The following is a 9,213-nucleotide window of genomic DNA, read 5'->3' as shown; positions in this document are numbered from 1 at the left end:
TGAAGGTGTATTGAAAAACAAAACAAAAAAACAACCACATTTGTCATTACCAAAAAGAGATGTCTTTAGGTAAAAATAATAAAAGCCTATGCTACACAGATAATGCAGATAGTTCTATTTTTCTGGTCAATGGGCAAAACGTAAGCACTTAAGATCTTTAGCTCCAATCTTTTGTTCATTTCATATTGCTGGAATTTCATAGTCATTTCTTCATGTTGGATGACTAAACCAGAAGATGGTAGAGATGGTAAAATGGCATTTACTAAGCCCCACCCTGCTCAGCCTGGAAGCTGGTGAATTCTCAGCTGGTGGATCTGCTTGCTGCTTCTGTCTCTTAGCTATGTTGTGCTTTAGGGCTTTCTGGGCATCTGTTCAGGTAATTGAAGTTGACGCAGTATCTACATTGAGGTGGCTGCTAACCTTGGGTCTCATTTCCTTGATTTTTCTTCTCTTCCTTATTGCTGTCCTCCCTAGGCTGTTGTCGGCTAGGAGAGCCTCTGTGGAATCATGATTTGTACCCAGATATATATTGTTTCACTGGCTTACCTTATTCTCCTGCACCCTGATTGCCAGCTCCCACCATCAACTCTCCCCACACAGGAGGGTTGGAGGAATGTGGTCCAAGCCTCACTCTTCTAGTAATTCTGCTTGGAATCAGGTGGAGGATCCCTGTCATATGGAAAGTGTCTGTAATAGTTACAGGTGAGCTGCATTTATATACTGCCTTGCACTGGAGCTCCACCAGGGTTTGTCACATAAGCTGCCTCCACATCCTCTTCTCCTTCAACAACATCAAACTCCACCTCTCCCTATCTCCTACACTGCCAAGGTACTTCCTGGGGTTATTCTTTATGGCAGTCTTGTGTACAAATACAACTTATTGGTGTCAGTCCTGTTGATGAAACCATGTCCGTTGCTTACACTGAACCATTTGACTGTTCTCAAACCATCCTTGTGATGATCCTCTTGTTACACTGGGCAGGCACCAGCGATGTAAGGCCACCAGGCTGTTGCTCCCTGCACTGCTGCCACCATGCTGGGCTTGGTGTCGGCAGTACTGAGGGCAGGGGCTGCAGGGGCTGCTGGCTCTAGTCCTTGCTGCTCAGGTTTGTGGGGAGGGTGACTGGGGCCAGCTACAGTAGGGGCCCCTCCTCCTGGGGTGTGATGGTAACTGCCAGTGGTGGTGGTGGAGCTGCTCTGGGTTCTCCAGGGTCCATTCACTGCTCCTGCTACCAATGGAACTGTATGTCTCTAGGTCATCTGTCAAGGAGCCACCCATCAAACATAGAGATTCTCAAGCTCTAGTGTTATTAGATATATAACAGAGATAAAATCACAGATTCAAAGTCTACAGCAAAGAAAAAGGAACAAACTAGTAATGCACACAGCAGCATAGATGAAAATCAAAGTCATTATTCTTAGTAAAAGAAATCAGACACAAAATAGTATGTACTGAAGGTTCCGACCGAATAAAATTCTAAAATGTAAACTGACCCATAGTGATAGAAAGCAGACCAGTAATTATCTAGGACATGGCAGGGGGGGCGGGGAGGGGTTGGGATGGAGTGCAAAGGGGTATAAGGACACTTCTGGAGTTGATAGAAACAACTTTTGTACTTTCTGGTGGTGGTTTCTCAGGCATATACATCTCTTAAAACTCATGGAAATGTACTCTTTAAGCAGGTGCAGTTTGTTGGATATACATTTTATTGCAATAAAGCTATTAAAAAATCATAGGGATTTAAGATTTCAGCAAGATTAGACTAGAGTGTGTCAAAACCTAGAGGACCCAAAATGTATTGTTTGGATTTTACAAGTTTTCTGCAATAATTTTTCAATTCTGTGTTCTCAATCACAAAACTTAAAAAGACTAATTTACATATTTTTCACAGATGACAACTTCTTTACTATGAACCAATAGGTGCTGTTCAAACACATGTTTATTTGTGTGTATACTGACATCCTCATTTTATTGTACTTTGCTTTATTGCACTTCCCAGACCCTGCATTTTATAAGAATTGAAGGTTTGTGGCAAACATGCCTGGAGCAATCTATTGCTGCCATTTGTGCAACATCATGTGCTCACTTCCTATCTCTGTGTCTAATAATTCTCATAGTATTTCAAACTTTTAAATTATTATTATATTATAGTGATCCATAATCAGTGACTATGACTCACTGAAAGCTCAACTGTTGGTTATCATTTGATAGTAATGAAGTATTCTTTAATTAAGGTATGTATAGTGTTATTTAGACAATGCTACTGCACATGTAATAGGCTATAATAGAGTGTACACATAACTTTTGTATGCATTGGGAAACCAACACAAATTCCCTTGACTTGGTTTATTGTGACATTTGCTTTATTGCAGTGGTCTGGAACTAAATCCACAATACCTCTGAAGTATGTCTATGATCATTTGATGCTACATAGTAATGCTATGGTATTCTAATCATTGTTGGTATGATCAGAAAAGAAATGATGTAGATTTTACATATAAATTATTCTTTCCCATAAAGTGAATACTAATTTGTATCAATCAACCAAAGATTTGCAGAAGTTCAGAAAAAGGAAAGATATTTCATTAAATTTCCACAAAGTAGGTATGTTGTTAACATCTCAACTCAAAAGTACTTGCTGGGTAAGCATGGAGTGCCGATGGAAACCAGGAAGACAGGAGTGATTGACTGCTTTTCCTTATGGGTGCACTGAAGAGTTGGGCCCCTAGCTCTTGACCACTGGGGCTGGAGATTGGGAGGCTGCCATTTTCACTCTCATCTAAAGTGGTGTGGAAAGCCTTCAGGGAATAGCCACCTAGAGCAATCTGGAGCAGATTAGTTAGCCTGGCCTCCTGACAAGGACAGTACAACTCCACCTGGGGCAAAGATACATTCTGGGTCACAAATAAGGTCTCAACAGGTACCGAAAGATTGAGATCATTCCGTGCATATTTTCAGATCATAATGCTTTGAAACTGGAACTCAATCACAAGAGGAAATTTGGAAAGACCTCAAATCCATGGAGGCTAAAGAACATCCTAGTAAAAGAATGAATGAATAAACCAGGAAATTAAAGAAGAATTAAAAATTTCTTGGAAACAAATGAAAATGAAAACATAACTGTTCAAAACTTTTCAGATGCAGCAAAGGCAATCCTAAGAGGGAAATATATAGCAATACCAGCCTTTCTCAAGAAACAAGAAAAGTCTCAAATACACAAATTAACCTTACACCTAAAAGAGCTGGAGAAAGGAGAGCAAATAAAGCTTAAACCCATCAGAAGAGAAATAATAAAGATTAGAGAAGAAATAGAAACCAAAAGAACAGTAGAACAGATCAATGAAGCTAAGAACTGGTTCTTTGAAAGAATTAAGATTGATAAACTGCTAGCCAAGCTTATTAAAAAGAAAAGAGAAAGGATCCAAATAAATAAAATCATGAATGAAAAAGGAGAGATCACAAACAACACTGAGAAGTACAATTATAAGACATATGAGCAACAAATTAGACAATCTGGAAGAAATGAATGCACTCCTAGACATGTGTAAAACTATCAAAACTGAAACAGGATGAAAAAGAAAACCTCTACAGACCCATAACCATCAAGGAAACTGAATCAGTAATTAAAAACCTCCTAACAAACAAGAGTCCAGGGCAAGATGGCTTCCTAGAGGAATTCTATCAAACGTTTAAAGAAGAAAAAATAGAAATGGAAGTAAAACTTCCAAACTTTTTCTATGCAGCTAGCATTACCTTGATCCCAAAACCAGACCAAGACCCCACCAAAAAGGAGAATTACCAATATCCTTCATGAACATGGATGCCGAAATTCTCACCAAAATACTAGCCAATAGGATCCAACAGTATATTAAAGGGATTATTCATCATGACCAAATGAGATTTTTTCCTGGGCTGCAGGAGTGGTTTAACATCCACAAATCAACCAATGTGATACACTACATTAATGAAAGAAAGGACAAGAACCATATGATCCTCTGAATAGACGTATAAAAAGCATTTGACAAAGTACATCTTTTCTTGATTAAAACTTTTCACAGTTTAGGGATAGAGGGAACATACCTCAGTATCATAAAAGCAAGCTCCAAAAAGCCCATAGCGAATGTCATTCTCAATGGGGACAAACTGAGAGCTTTTCCCCTAAGGTCAAGAACATGACAGGGATGTCCACTATCACCAATGCTGTTCAAGATAATACTAGAAGTCCTAGCCTCAGCAATCTGACAGAAAAAGAAATAAAAGGCATCCAAATAGACAAAGAAGAAGTTAAACTCTCACTCTTTGCAGATGACATGATACTGTATATGGAAAACCCAAAGAACGGACCCCAAAATTGCTAGAATTCATACAGGAATTGAGCAAAACGGCAGGATATAAAATCAAAGCACAGAAAAAAGTTCCATGTCTATTACACTAACAATGAGACAGAAGAAAGAGAAATTAAAGAGTCAATCCTATTTATAATTACACCGAAAAACATAAGGTACTAAGGAATAAACTTAACCAAAGGCAAAAGATCTGTACTCAGAAAACTATAACTCTCATGAAAGAAATTGAGGAAGACACAAAGAAATGGAAAAGCATTCCATGCACATGGACTGGAAGAATGCTAAATGTCTACACTACCTAGAATAATCTATACATTCAAGCAATCCCTATCAAAATACCATCAATTTATTTCACAGAGTTGGAATAAATAATCCTAAAATTTGTATGGAACCAGAAAAGACTCCAAATAGCCAAAGGATTTTTGAAAAAGAAAACCAAAACTGGTGGTATCACAGATCCACACTTCAAGCTCTATTAGAAAGCTATAATAATCAAGACAGTGTGGTACTGGCACAAAAACAGACACATAGATCAATGGAACAGAATAGAGAACCCAGAAATAGACCCTCAACTTTATGGTCAGCCAATCTTCAACAAAGCAGGAAAGAATACTCAGTGGAAGGGCCCCTGGGTGGTTCAGTCAGTTAAGTGTCTGACCAGATCAGGTCATGATCCCAGAGTCCTGGGATTGAGTCTCAGCATTGGGCTCCCTGTTCAAGGGGAGCCTGTATCTCCCTCTCCATCTGCCTGCCACTCCCCCTGCTTTCCCTCTCTCTGTCTCTTTTTCAAATGAATAAATAAAATCTTTAAAAAAAAAAAAAAGAATATCCAATGGAAAAAAAGTCTTGTCAACAAATGGTGTTGGGAACATTGGACAGCCACATGCAGAAGAATGAAACTGGACCATTTCCACACACCATTTCCACACACCATACACAAAAAATTGACTCAAAACATATGAAAGACCTAAATGTGAGAGAGAAATCCATCAAAATTCTAGTGGAAAACACAGGCAGCAACTTCTTTGACCTTGAACACAGCAACTTCTTACTAGGCATGTTTCTCCAAGAGAAACAAAGGCAAAAATGAACTATTGGGACTTTATCAAGATAAAAAGCTTTTGCACAGCAAAGGAAACATTGATAAAACTTGAAAGACAATCTACAGAATAGGAGAAGATATTTGCAAATGACACATCAGATAAAGGACTAGTATCCAAAATCTATAAAGAGCTTATCATACTCAACACCTGAAGAATAAATAATCTGCTCAGGAAATGGGCAGAAGACATGAACAGACATTTTACCAAAGAAGATATACAAATGGCCAACAGACACATGAAAAAAAAATGCTCAACATCACTTGGGGTCAGGAAATACAAACCGAAAATACAATAAGATTCCACCTCACATCAGTCAGAATGGCTAAAAGTAATAAGTCAAGAAATGACAGATGTTGGTGAGCATTAGAGAAAGGGGAACCCCCTTACACCGTTGGTAGGAATGCAAGCTGGTGCAGCCACTCTGTAAAACAGTATGGATGTTCCTCAAAAGGTTGAAAATAGAGCTACCCTATGATCTAGCCATTGCACTGGGTACTTACCCCAAAGATACAAATGGAGTGATCTGAAGGGGCACCTGCACCCCAATGTTTATAACTGCATTGTCCACAATAGCCAAACTATGGAAAGAGCCCAAATGTCCATTGACAGATGAGACCCTTTTTTTTTTTTTTTAATTATGAAACAGAGAGAGAGAGAGAGAGGAAGAGACACAGGCAGAGGGAGAAGCAAGCTCCATGCAGGGAGCCTGATGCAGGACTGGATCCCAGGTCTCCAGGATCAGGCCCCGGGCTGAAGGTTACACTAAACCGCTGAGCCACCCAGGCTGCCCTCCATTGACAGATGAATGGATAAAGAAGATATCATATATATGATATATGTCATATATATATGATATATATGATAGATATACACACAATGGACTACTTACTACTCAGCCATCAAAGAAAAAAAAGAAATCTTACCATTTGCAGTGACATGGATGGAACTAGAGAGTCTAATGCTAAGAGAGATAAGTCAATCAGAGAAAGATAATTATCATTTAATCTCATACATATGTGGAATTTAAGAAACAAAACAGAGTGTCATAGGATAAGGGAGGGAAAAGTAAAACAAGAAGAAATCAGAGAGGGAGACAAACCATAAGAGACTCTTAATCATAGGAAATAAACTAAGGGTCTCTGGAGGGGAGTGTGGGATAGGGTTACTGGGTGATGAACCTTAAGGATGTGATGTAATGAGCCCTGGGTATTATATAAGACTGATGAATCACTGACCTCTGCTTGTGAAACCAATAATATATGTTAATTAATTAAATTTGAATATTTTTTAAAAAACAACAGAGTAGTAAGTCATTAAAATTCAATATGGAAGCATTATTCATTTAAAATCATAATACTTCCTCTGGTTGTTCATTGTAAATATATAATATTTTAATGATATTTAAACAGGGGTTATTGACTTGCCTTGATAAATGACTATGACTTCATTCAGACCCTATGAAAACACATATCTGTTTATAAATTGCAATTATCAAATGTATTAGAACATAAGCAATTCAGAAATGAGGATGACTGATATATATGGCATGATTTTTGACAAACTGGCAGCATCAATATACTTTTTAAAAAAAACTACCTTTTTAAAATATATTTCTGATAATTTTCCTGTTGGTTATATTAAAAACAAGCATGTTTTCCTTAGCAACCAGAATACATAATGAGAAAACTAAAGACTGAGAAAATTCTGTGAGTCCATTTGTTATAGCTAATGCTAAACCAGCAGAAAGGCATTTCCTGATGATTTTCTCAAGCTTTCCATTTCAGTAAACCTGAAAATCATACCTGAAGCCTCCAGTGGAAGCAAGCAAGCCAGTTGCTGGGATTCATTCAATTTTGAGAAATAGGAAAAACAAGAACAAATCAAGAATACTTATTGAAAGCCAAAAATTGTAATTGAAAAAAATTTTATACTTCTCCCTGACCCTGCTTCCCTTGTTTTTTTCCTGTCCAACAACCAACTGAATAATGGACCTTGGAATCTCAGAACAGTTTTATTTCACATTCAACATAAGATAGCATTCCTTTGTTTTTAAAGATTTATTTATTCATTTGAGAGTGAGAGAGAGCATGAGTGGGAGGGGCAGAGGGAGAGAGAGAGAATCTGAAGCAGACTTCCCGCTGAGTGCAGAGCCCCTTATTCAGGGCTCCATCTCATGACCCAAGATGATGACCTGAGCCTAAACCAAGAGGTGGACCAATTGCACCACTTAGGCACCCAACATTCCTTTGTTTTTAGAAGAGAAGTTTTTCCAAAGTGAATCCTTATGATGGATTGAGTGAAAGAGCAGATTATTTTTATGGGAAAGTTAATCAAAGCTATAAGAACCCAAAGTGGAACTATTCAGTGTTACCTTTAGTGTGGCCAGTTATATTTACATTTTGAAATCTACCTAATAATAAATAAATAAATAAATCTACCTAATACCAATTTTTGCCAGTTTTGCAGAAAGAGAACTGGAAAAAGAGCTCAGATATTACAGGAGTTCCCATAAATGAGCTGCACTTAAGCTTTCTTTTGTGACTTAACTTCTTAAGCAGAGTATAAGCCACACTAGTCAAGGCAAGATAGTTAAATGATTCAGTAGATCAGACTAATGTATTTATTTCCACTGACCCATGTGTTGACTTCTGTGAGTTATTTCCCCTTTCTGAATCTATTTTATATTTTTCAATGAAGTGGATTGACTAGATCTGACACTTTCAATTGAAGCTTCAACGGATTTACCTCAGAGACCCCTAGGGATCAGAATGGAGAGTGACTGGGAAAATGTCTGTCTACCTATCCCTCACCCCTATCTCACTCCCATTCAACAGAAAACCAGAAAGTACTAATATTATATATTTCTAGACCGGGCTTGGTGTTTTGTTTTGTTTTGTTTTTAAAGAGAAAATGGACATAGAAATACATTTTTCAGTGTTTGTAACTATTAAACTAAATTATCTCTATGGTACCTTCTAAGATCTGTAATTAAACTAGCAATGGAAGGTGTCATTTAGAACCTATTATTACTATAAATAATGACACCAGCATGTCACTAAAAGGTAGACATTTTTAATATAATAAGTTCCCCACCTACAACCAGTTTGTGAGGCACAGATTTGTGCATTCATACATTGGCTTTTTGGGAGGTGGAAAGCATTTTCAATGGAAACAATTTTTAAGGGGAAGTGAAAAAAAAAGAAATGAAAAGAAAACTAATTTAACTGCCAAAGTAAAAGCAGTCCATTTTCAATAAAGAAGAATAGGAGAAATATTCTCACAAAAGCTGCAATTAAAATTCAGTAGCATAGATGGACTTTTAAAAATCTTTATTTATAATATTTGAAGACAAAAGATTTTAGAAGATATTTAATCTTTGATTTTGAAAGTTACCCAAAGAACGATTTGAGAGAGAGATCTTTACTGGTGTTGGCATGTTGACTGGAAAAGAAAACAGAAGATTTAAAAAGCCAATGTTTATTTAACTTTATTCAGAATGAGAGATTTGCTCAACTCCACTTGTATCCTGATACCCCTCAAACTTTAAAAATGTATGTTAAAATTTGGGGAGGGAAGCAGCGCCAGTAGCTTCCACTGTGTAACTATCCTTACTTTTGTTTAAATGTATAGATTTCTAATCAGAAGATGCTGCTAACTCAGAGAGTAGCTCTGTTAAGACAGGTGGAATATTTATGATTTTAAAACCTTCCCTGAGTTCTGCATCTCCCTGCTTCTTCTTCTCTCTCTGCCTGCCACTCCCCCT

General features: G+C 37.4%; 1 pseudogene; it reads right to left on the bottom strand.

Annotated features, from left to right (window-relative positions):
* Positions 1-210: 210 nt before the first annotated feature.
* Positions 211-4,116, bottom strand: LOC112664993 (Y-box-binding protein 1-like; annotated as a pseudogene).
* Between the last annotated feature and the right edge of the window lie 5,097 nt (positions 4,117-9,213).

This window comes from Canis lupus, chromosome 17 (assembly GCF_003254725.2).
Source record: "Canis lupus dingo isolate Sandy chromosome 17, ASM325472v2, whole genome shotgun sequence".
NCBI lineage: Eukaryota > Metazoa > Chordata > Mammalia > Carnivora > Canidae > Canis > Canis lupus.
Note: the sequence above shows the minus strand (reverse complement) of the source record. Positions and strands in the feature narration are given on the sequence as shown.